Raw genomic sequence first — 13,072 nt, 5'->3', positions numbered from 1 at the left:
GTAAGATAAGATAAGATATTCCTTTATTGTCCCACATGGGGAAATTTCATTGATGAAACACAGGTAGATACAGAAGAACAGATCACTTATAGGAAGTCTGAAAAACACTTTCAGTAGAAGATCTCCTATAAACAAAAACTCCCATAGACAAATAAATAATTACATAAATACATAAATACCATTGCATGTGATCACGACAGCAATTGCACATATGACGGAATTGCACATCAGTATTAGGTTAGGTCAGTATTGCGAGTGTTCAGGACTAACAGTGTTTGTTATAAAGTCTGACAGCAGCAGGAAGGAAAGACCTACGAAACCTTTCCCTTACACAGCGAGGGTGGATCAGTCTCTCACTGAAGCTGCTCTCCAGAGCGGACAGAGTGTCCTGCAGGGGACAGAGTGTCCTGCAGGGGGCGACACTCATGATCAAGTATAGATGTGAATCTAGCTAGTTTGCCCACCCCTGGTTTAGATCATTTCTCTGTCTTTACCAACAAACTCATAGTGATACAATTAGCGTTGGAATGGGCTGAATCTCAGTGTCACAACATTGTGGTAGCCTCTGACTCTCTGCACTGCAAAGCAAGACATCAGGAAAATCTGATTGTAGACAGGATATTCTATATAACATCTTCTGTCTGATACTTTCTCTGTCAAGGTAAGGTGAGGGTCTCCTTCATTTGGGTTGCTGCCCATGTGGGGGTGGATGGTAATAAAATGGCAGATTGGCTGGCTAAAAATTCCATTAGGCCGCCCTCGATTGATGTGATGGTTGAAATAAGCAAACCTGAAATTCAATTCAATTTATTTTTGTAACGCCCAAAACAGTTGCCTCTGAGGGCGACAGTGAAAAATGAATCAAGCAATGTCTGTAGGCAAGAACCCAATAGCACGATACAGGAAACAATTCAGGTGTAGAAATAGGGTTTTAATTACCAGCAGAGGTAAAACAAGGTAGTAACTTGTGTAGCAAACAAATCCAGTAGGATTAGGCAAAAGAGAAGGTCCAAAAGGGCAGGTCAATACACAAACAGGCAGGAGCAGAATCAGAATAACAGGTGCTGGAAGCTACGGAAAGACACTAGACAATCTGGCAAAGAAGTGAGGGAAATGGACCGGTCCATATACTGAGGTGGGGCAGGCCTAGTGAATGTAATCAGAAATTAATGCAGAGCAGGAGAGAGTGGCAGTCAACTCTCTGATTGGCTGGCTGATGCTGAACGCTCCAAACTTTCTGATTGGTTGTTGTGGCACTGAAGGGGATTGACCAATGAAAAAAAACTAAAGCCTGGCTGAAGTTGTGACAACAGTAGGTGCAAGTCACCTTGCACAACCTTGTTTTTTTTAACATGGTCATTTTAACGTTATTTTTCCCTCTAGTGGTCAAGATGTTGTTGAAGGTAAAACATCGAGGAACAAAGAAATATGTGAAGTTCGAAGAGGTCAACTTCTCTGCTTTTGTCGATGCAGGTAGCTGATAACTATGGGTTGTCTGATGTCATTAAAGGGGAAATGACCATTTAATAACATGTTAAATGTTGTGCTTCAGTACAGCAGAAGTTTCTCATACCAGAAGACAAAGTGCTAAAAGTCACAGATGAGCAGGGCTTAGAGGTGGATGAGGATGTCTTTCCAGAACTTGCAAGAAAATCGTGTTTGAAACACACATGTTTTCACATCTACATTGATGATGGTAAGAGAAGAGAGTTTTTTTGCAGAAAAGCTTTTAAAGTCAAAATTTGTGCATATTCTAGTGACATTTATTTAGATTTTTTAAATGAATATTAATCATTACTTGCTGTTACTACTAGATCATGTATGGTTAGTAGAAATGCTAATTTAAAAAAGCTAATTAGATATTTTACAGACAGAAGAGTTGCAGGAAGTGACACTGTATCACAAGCTACAGCACATGTCATTGAGCAAAATGTGAATGTTTTAATATGAACAAAATGTTATGTCTATAAGGTGTATACCGTATTTTCTGGACTATAAGTTGCACCTTTTTTCATAGTTTTGACCGGGGTGCGACTTATACTCCAGAGCGACTTATATGTGATATTAATTGTTATTTTCACATGACAACCGCAAGAGGACGCTCGAGGCAGAAGCTGCACCTCCTCCTCTTCCTCTGGAGTTTGCAGAGTTGTTTAGAAGTGACACAGAGGAAGAAGAATTCAATGGATTTAGTGATTTGGGGTAAAACTGATGCTTTGGTAAACTTGTTAGCATGTTCTTTATGCTATAGTTATCTGAATAACTGTTGAATGAAATGTCTGTTCTTGGTCGTGGATTTTATCAAATAAATTTCCCCCAAAAATGCGACTTATACTCCAGTGCGACTTATATATGTTTTTTCTTCTCTATTATGCATTTTTTGGCTAGTGCGACCTATAGTCCGGAAAATACAGAATGTCTCATTTGTTCCAGAACAGCACCGTCAGCCAGGCCAAAGCAGGACTCTCACATATAACATACATATAACATACTACCGTTTACATGGCAAGGCAAGTTTATTTGTAGAGCACATTTCATACACAAGGCAATTTAAAGTGCTTCACACAACAGACAAAATGCATCAAAAATCACAAAGAAATTACAGAAGTTTTTTTTTTTTTTTAAGGTTTTAGATTTTGTTTTGCATTGTAGAATTTATAGCATTTTAATGCCCTGAACTTTGTTATTAAAGAATAATGCAAACTCATTACACTTGGATGTGGAAATGAGTTCTAACAGCAGCTGAGCTGGAGGGTTTCTTCATCTGTTACTGTGGAAACAGGACACGCCAGTTGTTACTGCAGCTTCCAATTACTCAGCAATTACACATGCTGAGTAAAACTGAAAGTTTCAAGGACAGCATTTAGCATTTCTGTCACAAATATTATCAACATGCACATTGAAATCACCTGTAATGACCAAACCATCAAAGTCTGTGCATACAACTGAAAGCATCTCAGTAAAATCATCAATAAAACTTTGGCAGTGCTGGGGAGGCTTGTATAAAACAATGAAGAGAATGGATGGAGACCGTTTTAGCTCCATTTTAAAGGATACTCAAATGATGAAAACATCCCAAAAGAACAACCTGTGGGTAATTATTTCATCTCTAAAGACAGCACAGACTCCACCCCCTTTTTTGTTTTCTCATGTTTCAGATTCAAACTTAAAGTTAGGTGGAGCAGATTCTATCAGAACTACATTTCCGGTGTTTTTGTCAAGCCATGTTTCAGTTAAAAACATAAAATCAAGATTATAAGAAGAAATCAAATTATTAATTAAGAGTGATTTGTTACATAAGGATCTGACATTTAGCACAGCAAGTTTCAGACTAGTTTCAGTGAGACTGGGCTTTATCTTTTATCAAATTTCTCAGATTGGGCAGCAGAAATCGCACTGGGGGGGGCTCTTTTTACATAGGGCCCCAGGTTGGTTTGATTTTTAATATGACAATAAGTCCTGGCAACGCTGAGACCCAGTGTATCCTAGCTATGGGAGATACCAGGTGAAAGGCGAGGTGGGATGGGTGGTGGGGCCTTTGTTGGTGTAGTCGGCTTGTGCGGGCAAGAGTTGATAAGTATTGACATAGCCCTTGATCTTGCTATATTGGGCGTGAGTGGAGCCATCTTAATGCCTGATTTGATCAGACTTTCAAAATGGCTGGGAAGGCCCATGGGTGAGAGTGGAGATGAGAAGGAGAATGAGGAATCTTTAGTGGGAGTAGATGTTGCATGGGGAACCCAGGGATGGTCTGAAGGCAGGGGCAATGACAGGGATGTTGTTGTTGGGCCTGTCACAGATGGGTCCGAGGCCTTTGAAGATTGTTGTGGTGCTGTTGCTGATGAGTCTTTCGCTGGAGGCGGTGAAGGTGAATGTGGAGCAGCTGGAGCTGAATCCTTTTCTGGAGGTGGTGGAGCGGCTGCTGATGAATCCTTTGGTGGAGGCTGTGGTTGTGGTGCTGTTGATGTTGAAACATTGGCTCGGTCTCTGGCTGATGGAGCAGGAATTCTTCTCTCATTCCTCTCTTCTCTAACTTTCTGCTCAGGACCCTGTCCAGGCCCAGTCCAATGCCTCGTGGAGCAGGTTCTCTGTCAGCACCCTCACTCCACCTCTGCACCCTCACTCCACCTCAGCACCCTCACTCCACCTCTGCACCCTCACTCCACCTCTGCACCCTCACTCCACCTCTGCACCTTCACTCCACCTCTGCACCCTCACTCCACCTCTGCACCCTCACTCCACCTCTGCACCCTCACTCCACCTCTGCACCCTCACTCCACCTCTGCACCCTCACTCCACTTCTGCATAGGTGGGGGCCCCTCTCGTTTCCAGAATAGATAGAAGTTCTCAATGTAGTGCAGTCCTCTCGGGGCACACTCTTTGGACAGCCATGTGTTCAGCTGAAGCAGCTAAACTTGTTTCTCTTCCTGTTGATGTTTGGAAGAGGTCCACTCATTAATGTTTTGATATCCACTTTATCAAGCACGTCGAATAACTTCAAGAAGTCTTTTTTCAAAACTTCAGTCTGCTCTCGCCGCATGTCCGCTGCACCACGAGCACAATCAGCTGTTTAGCTCCTCCGTGTTTAGCCATAATATTTGGAAGGAATGACGTTATCTCAGAAACAGTGGGGCTTTATATTATCTTTGTATCGTTGAGGCTTTGCCCCAAGTTTGTTCCAAGAAACAGCCTGGTCTTCCTGGTCTTTCTGTTTTTTAGACAGTTTTGGGAACGACACAGAGTCACTGCGGTTTAGGTTGAAAGTCGCTGTTTTTCTTGTAAAAAGTCTGGACTTCTTACCACTGGATGACACTGGAACTGTATCTTGGAGTCTTTTTTAAGATTCCAAAACAAATATCCGTGTTTTCAGCTCATTCATTTCTTGTTGATATTTCTGACAGCGTTCATAGTCTTTCTACCTTCTTCTCCCAAACATGTCGCTGGCTCGTCAGATATGTCGTTAAAACTGTAAAAATATTCATAAAATCCTTCAGTCTGTACTGTACAGCAGTTCTGTCTGTACTGTACTGCAGTCCTGTCTGTACTGTACTGCATGTACTGCAGTTCTGTCTGTACTGTACTGCAGTCCTGTCTGTACTGTACTGCATGTACTGCAGTTCTGTATGTAGTGTACTGCAGTTCTGTCTGTACTGTACTGCAGTTCTGTCTGTACTGTACTGCAGTTCTGCCTCTACTGTACTGCAGTCCTGTCTGTACTGTACTGCAGTTCTGTCTGTACTGTACTGCAGTTCTGTCTGTACTGTACTGCAGTCCTGTCTGTACTGTACTGCAGTTCTGTCTGTACTGTACTGCAGTTCTGCCTCTACTGTACTGCAGTTCTGTTCGTGTTGTCTTCCAAATACTTTTCACAAGGTCCATTTTGCCCCTCTGCTTCTCTTCTTTTTTCGTGTGTACAGATTAAACCCTGGATAGTAATGAAAAGTAACGTCAAGTCTATATTGAAAATTGAACGAAAAGAGATTAATTAAATAAAATCTCTTCTTGTCCAAAGTCAAAGTTCGAATGTGAATTTTCTCTATCTTCGTTATGTCCATTGTAACGTCAGTCCAGTCTTTGATTGTGGGTGCAGACTTCCAAAAGTGTGTTCCAAAGTGTGTTCCAAAGTGTGTTCCAAAGTGTGTTCCAAAGTGTGTTCCAAAATATGTTCCAAAGTGTGTTCCAAAGTATGTTCCAAAATATGTTCCAAAGTGTGTTCCAAAGTGTGTTCCAAAGTGTGTTCCAAAGTGTGTTCCAAAGTGTGTTCCAAAGTGTGTTCCAAAGTGTGTTCCAAAATATGTTCCAAAGTGTGTTCCAAAGTGTGTTCCAAAGTGTGTTCCAAAGTGTGTTCCAAAGTGTGTTCCAAAGTATGTTCCAAAGTATGTTCCAAAATATGTTCCAAAGTGTGTTCCAAAGTGTGTTCCAAAGTGTGTTCCAAAATATGTTCCAAAGTGTGTTCCAAAGTGTGTTCCAAAGTGTGTTCCAAAGTGTGTTCCAAAGTGTGTTCCAAAGTGTGTTCCAAAGTGTGTTCCAAAATATGTTCCAAAGTGTGTTCCAAAGTGTGTTCCAAAGTGTGTTCCAAAGTGTGTTCCAAAGTGTGTTCCAAAGTGTGTTCCAAAGTGTGTTCCAAAGTGTGTTCCAAAATATGTTCCAAAGTGTGTTCCAAAGTGTGTTCCAAAATATGTTCCAAAGTGTGTTCCAAAATATGTTCCAAAGTGTGTTCCAAAGTGTGTTCCAAAGTGTGTTCCAAAGTATGTTCCAAAGTGTGTTCCAAAATATGTTCCAAAGTGTGTTCCAAAGTGTGTTCCAAAGTGTGTTCCAAAGTGTGTTCCAAAGTATGTTCCAAAGTGTGTTCCAAAGTATGTTCCAAAGTATGTTCCAAAGTGTGTTCCAAAGTGTGTTCCAAAGTGTGTTCCAAAGTATGTTCCAAAGTGTGTTCCAAAGTGTGTTCCAAAGTATGTTCCAAAGTGTGTTCCAAAGTGTGTTCCAAAGTGTGTTCCAAAGTATGTTCCAAAGTGTGTTCCAAAGTATGTTCCAAAGTATGTTCCAAAGTGTGTTCCAAAGTGTGTTCCAAAGTATGTTCCAAAATATGTTCCAAAATATGTTCCAAAATATGTTCCAAAATATGTTCCAAAGTATGTTCCAAAGTATGTTCCAGAGGATCTATTAAAACTCCTGCCATGTACATAATAAAGGCCCAAATACATTTTATTGTGAGAGTGTCTACAGAGCCGCGGCGCGCAGCCGAAGCTGCGAGGCTATTTGACCGCGCTGGGTTAAGGTTAAGGTTACGGTCAGGGTTAGGGTCAGGGTCAGGGTTAAGGTTAGGGTCAGGGTCAGGGTTAAGGTCAGGGTTAGGGTCAGAGTCAGGGTCAGGGTTAAGGTTAGGGTCAGGGTTAAGGTCAGGGTTAGGGTCAGAGTCAGGGTCAGGGTCAGGGTCAGGGTTAAGGTTAAGGTTAAGGTTAAGGTTAGGGTCAGGGTTAAGGTCAGGGTTAGGGTTAGGGTCAGAGTCAGGGTCAGGGTCAGGGTCAGGGTTAAGGTTAAGGTTAAGGTTAGGGTCAGGGTTAAGGTCAGGGTTAGGGTCAGAGTCAGGGTCAGGGTTAGGGTCAGGGTTAAGTTTAGGGTTAGGCTCAGGGTTAGGGTCAGGGTCAGGGTCAGGGTCAGGGTTAGGGTCAGGGTTAGGGTCAGGGTCAGGGTTAGGGTCAGGGTCAGGGTCAGGGTTAGGGTCAGGGTTAGGGTCAGGGTCAGGGTCAGGATCAGGGTTAGGGTCAGGGTTAGGGTCAGGGTCAGGGTCAGGGTCAGGGTTAGGGTCAGGGTTAGGGTCAGGGTCAGGGTCAGGGTTAGGGTCAGGGTCAGGGTCAGGGTCAGGGTTAGGGTCAGGGTTAGGGTCAGGGTCAGGGTCAGGATCAGGGTTAGGGTCAGGGTTAGGGTTGGGTGGCTCTGCAGCCACGGTCTTTTATTAATCTTATAACTCCATAAATCTCATTATAATCATTGAGTTTGATTGTTCGTTTCATCCTGTTTTTGTACATCACAGTTTTATTTACAGGTTTGCAGTTCTCAAAAGTATTTTTTTTGTTGTGTATTTTTGAGTCCGTTTGTCATTGAAATAAATAAAACTGTCTTCTCGCTCTCCTTGAAGCGTTTTGATGACCTCTAGTGGTGTAAAACAGGTACTGTGCGTGTGATAAAGAGCAGACGTGTGCGTAATAACACATTATGTCTGTCAAATGTTTTACAGTTTGTTTTCAAAGTCAAAAAACACATTTCCGCTGTAAAAAAGACTTTTTGACAGTGGAGGAAAAGTGTGAGTGTATTTTATACGTGTTGTTCAATATCTTTCGCAAAATGTTTTAATATTTTTACTAAAACCACTGCCAACACTGTGCTGCCGTTCTAATATTCTTTCTATCTGCAAAGCCCTTAAACATTATCATGATTAAATAATTCACAAAATGAGGAAAAATAGACATTCAGCTCTAAACAGGAATCACTGTGACATGACTTTGAACTGAATCCATATTTATTCATATTTATGTGCAATATTGTTGTTGTTTTTTCGTTTTCAATATTCTCTGTCCATATAACAGCTGTAAATAAGTCATTATTGTTATTATTATATAGTATAAGAGGTTTTTTGCAAGAGTTTTTTAAGAGTTTTTCTATAAGAGTGTTTTTTTTAATAAGTTATTTGTTTTTATTGTTTACTTATGTGCCTACTTTGTGTTGCAACACTGGAATTTCCCCATTGTGGGACAAATAAAGGCTTATCTTATCTCATCTTATCTTATTTTGCAGACAGAAAACTTGAGACAGCTGTTCTTACTGTAAGTTGAACAGATTTATTCCCACTTTCGCACACACAGGAAGCACTAAGCTTCGCCCTTTCCGTGCGGGACAGTGTCCGCCACAAACGTCCCAAAAATCACACTGGATTAGGGCTTTAATCCCGGGTTATTCCTAGTGCACCGCCGTCTGCTTTGGACTCAATTACACTTCTACAACGAGACGTCCCAAACGGAGCGAGAAAAGCAGATGACACTTCATGGAGAACAGGCTCTTCCGGGTTAAAGGGACAAACGTTCGCTAATTAACAGACACACGGTCAAAATGCTAATGATTTTAACTCTACATAACAAAATGTAAATTCTAATTTTCAAATTCCAATGTAGGAATTGTTGTTTCCCTTTTACAAAAGACAGGGGAAAAAATACTATTTTCTAAAGTACGTAATATATCTTAAGAGTATATTAGTGGACTCATACAAGTACCTGGTGTTCATCTGAACCACAAACTGGACTGGACTCATAACACAGACTGTACAGGAAGAGCCAGAGTCAGCTCTACCTCCTGAGGAGACTCAGGTCTTTTGGAGTGACAGGGCCACTCCTGACAGGGCCACTCCTGACAGGGCCACTCCTGAAGACCTTATCTGACTCTGTGGTGGCATCAGCTCCTGTACGGTGTGGCCTGCTGGAGCAGCAGCATCACAGAGAGGGAGAGGAGGAGGCTGGACAAAGTCATCAAGAAGTCCAGCTCCGTCCTGGGCTGTGCTCTGGACTCGGTGCAGGAGGTGGGGGACAGAAGGGTCCTGGCTAGATTCACATCTATGCTTGACCATGAGTGCCACCCCCTGCAGTCCGCTCTGGAGAGCAGCTTCAGTGAGAGACTGATCCACCCTCGCTGTGTGAAGGAAAGGTTTCACAGATCTTTCCTTCCTGCTGCTGTCAGACTTTATAACAAACACTGTTAGTCCTGAACATGTGCAATACTGATGTAACCATGTGCAATACCATCATATTCATGTGCAATACTGAATCAACCATGTGCAATACCTGTAAATAAGAGTGTTCTATTTTGTTTTTTATACGGTTTACTTACTTGCTAATAGTATTACCTAGTCTTGTGCTAGCTATTTTTACTTTATTTTATTTTATTCTATTATCATTATTTTATTATTATTATCTGATTCTTATCTTTATTTTTTATTTTTATTATCTATTTTTTTATTTTATTTTCCCCCCTCCATTCCCTATTAAGATATGAGAGGAGTTTTGTTCATAAGAGTTTTTTGTTTTGTTCATAAGAGTTCTATTAAGAGTGTGTTTTGAAACTTCCTATAATCTGTCCTTTCCTCCTGTTCTACTGCAGTGCAACAACGAAATTTCCCCTTGTGTGGATATTAAAGGATTATCTTATCTTATCTTAACTGTTGTAGGCTCAACATTTCTGTAAGTATGTGTCCAGTAAAAGCTAAACATCCAGATTAAACACCATAAATGCAAAGTGTCTGTCACAATCTCCCTTTATATAAACAAATAATGTAAAATACAATAGTAAATGTGTTTAAAACAGGCTCTGACATGACTCACATTTGCCTAAAACACCTTGATTTTTGTATATTTTGGGATATTATGCGGTTAATCCCAGTAAAAATCACGTCAGGTTCACTTTCGTCTCCGTTCCTGAATTCTGAATGTATTTGTTTAGTTTACAGTTTATATTGCGCTGTAAGATATGGATTTTGTTCAATACAATTAAAGCTGTAATGTAATTCCGCAGTGTGGCATTTAACACATCACTAGGGCAAGTTATAGGGATATGTTTTTGTGCAGTAAAAACACCTGTAAATAAAAAAAGCAAGATTTATGTGTTTTAAATGTAAATAACTGTGGCAAATGGGTGAAAATGGCTGGTATTACCTTGGACTTTTGGCTGGGAGGTATTTACTCATCCACATGGGGTCAGAGTGCGCGCTCGTTGGGATTACAGCCGGACAGCGGTTTGGGGGCCGAGAATTTATGATGCAGAAGATTAAGAATCCTGTTGCGTCACATGTCTCACCTCGCTCGTGTCCCGCTGCCCAGCACAGGTCGAGCGAGTGCAGAGCGGTCGTTTCTGCCGCTCGAGCTCAAACGCTAAAGTCGTAGATTTGACGAGGATCTTACTTAAAGGACACACTTTAGGAGCGTTGCACTTTATTTTAGCGACTATATAATATGCTTCTCTCATCAAAATCGTACCTGGAGTCGTGTTATAGCTTCATTCGCGCTTCTGTTTTCAAGGTTATCTTCTCTGTTCCTGCCTCACAAAAACACTCGTTTTCAATTTTCTCAGATTTGTGACGCCAAAAGTACAATCTCAGCCGTCTCTTGTGCTGTTTTTACGTGCGTATATCATCGGCAGACTTGTCCTGAGCATTACTGCCATCGATTCGTGTTCATTACAACTGTGTGTTTACGTTAGCATGTCGGGGCAAACTAGCTTTTGTTTTTTTCCCCTTTGTAATTTCAGCATCTACGTTATTTTAAGCTCTAATCTAAAATATGAGATGGTAAAAGTACTCAAGCACACGTTTAAAAGCCTAATTGCTAACGTTTTTCCCTTTTACCCTTTAGACAAGAAGAATACTGTGTCAAATATCGGTTAAACTTTGCATATCAGACCGTTAAAAAGCCCTTTGATGTCACGTACCGGGGTCATAACCAGTACTTTGCTCATCCCTGATGAAAAACAGCCCATTCGTTTTGTAAATACACATTCAGATTTATTACCATTCAGTTTTATATTAGACTTTTAGCTCCTTTGATGATTTTACATAGACTTTCATTTAAAACATTCAACTCCAATAGTAACGACTGTACAAAGACAGTCTGTCGGTACAATAATAACTGACTTAAAAACATCTCTTATTCTTATCAATGCAAATTAGGTGACGTTTAAAAGTGACCACAAAAGACTACGGCTCGTATGTACATGCACTAAAGTGCTAGTGTTTAAAGGCATGCAAACATTTGTACATCTGCCTCTCCAATGATGCATATCCCAGTGTTATAGACGAGGACAGACATGAGCCACGTGTCCAGGGACCGTTACGGCACTGGGTCAGTACGGACTTTTGAACATTTCTATGGCCCAAATGTTGGCAGTTTGAGTCCCGCGACCGACATGACACGTCTCTGCACCTGCATCGTAGTGTTTAGTACCGTATTTTCCAAACTGTAAGTCGCACCAGCCAAAAAATGCATATACCCCTTTCCACGCCTATATGTACCGTCTATCAAAAAGTATTGGCTAAAAACACAGATGCAAAGGGGAAAGAAATGTACTCGGGGCTAGTTTTGACTTGTTTATGTCACTCTGTTCAGGACCAAACAAAAATCTTAAAAAGTATGCGATTTACGAGGTATGAAGTATTATATTTGTGCTGCGATCGACTGGAAGTATATCCCAAATTTGAGCCTTTTTAGCGTTTTTTTCAAGCCACATTTCAAACAAGTCCCGGTGCCGCACTGACCCAGACCGTGCCATAGCCGTCCAGTGGAAACGAGGCGCCAGACATTCGTTCACATTCAGACAAATCCAGAGACCAGCATCAGAAGTGACATCAGCCCCATAGTGGTTCTCAACTGGTGGACGGCGGACCAAACGCCACACTGTATTTAGACCGAATCATTCCTCTGCCAAAGAGTGATGCTTTTGCCCTGGTTGACTAGTGCAGAGTGACTGTGTTATGTATTTTTAATACATCTTGGTCTGTTGAAGTGGGCGGGGCTAAAATATATATACCGTATTTTCCAGAGTATAAGTCGCACCAGCCAAAAAATACATAATAGAGAAGAAAAAACATATATAAGTTGCACTGGAGTATGACATGCAGTTACAAGTGTGAAAATAACAAATAATATCACATATAAGTCGCTCCGGAGTATTTATACTTATACTTATAAGTATAAATATAAGTATAGGTCGCACCCAGGCCAAAACTATGAAAAAAGGTGCGACTTATAGTCCGGAAAATACTGGCTTTATCGAACAGGTGTGAATGAAACTATAATTTGTAAGAAAGCCCAAAAAAGGAAATTCTGCATAATAAAGGCCAATGGATTAAATAACAAATGAATGATTGTGTTTGAATTTGTTTTATCCAATGAAATGATTACTTTCAGTTATTGTTAAATAAAAGAAAAGGTAATAACCTGGTTCCAGCTCCCATCCAAATGTTTTAACCTGAAATTTCCTTGACTTTCTTTGCATGTTCGCCTTGTGGTTCAGGCGGTTTTAACCCTGTTTAGAACTGCCTGACTCTTTTTCACAGTTTAGCATTCAATTAGCTTGACCTCTTACTTGACCAAGGTGTGAGAATACCGTTGTAAACAGATGGTGGATTGTATCATAAAGAAAGGTGCTGTACCTGATTTTTACCATCTTGAAAATATGAAAAACAGAACTAGTCTTTGCACCGTCCACATGTATCGCTCACTTAACGAATGCGTTCCTTGCGCCCTAACGATTCCCCGCAATGAAGAGCTTTCTCGAAACCTTTTGAGGGAGCGAGGGATTTTGACGTGATGGTAAAGTTAACAAACATCCCTTTTCCTTCCTTAAAATCTGGCGGTTTGTGGCTTTGAGACGGAGGTGGACCACCAATGGAATCTTTGACCACTTGAGGACAAATGAGGGATTACACCACTTTAAAGTGCCATTTATGACAGTTACTCATGGAAGTCCGTATAATGTTAACCCAGTGTGAAGATTGTAACAGGAAATGTTAGTATTTTCTTGGCAATGACAT

The sequence above is a fragment of the Eucyclogobius newberryi genome, unplaced genomic scaffold, assembly GCF_026437365.1.
Source record: "Eucyclogobius newberryi isolate DKJ021-1_F unplaced genomic scaffold, fEucNew1.0.hap1 SCAF_12, whole genome shotgun sequence".
Taxonomy (NCBI): Eukaryota; Metazoa; Chordata; class Actinopteri; order Gobiiformes; family Gobiidae; genus Eucyclogobius; species Eucyclogobius newberryi.
Note: the sequence above shows the minus strand (reverse complement) of the source record.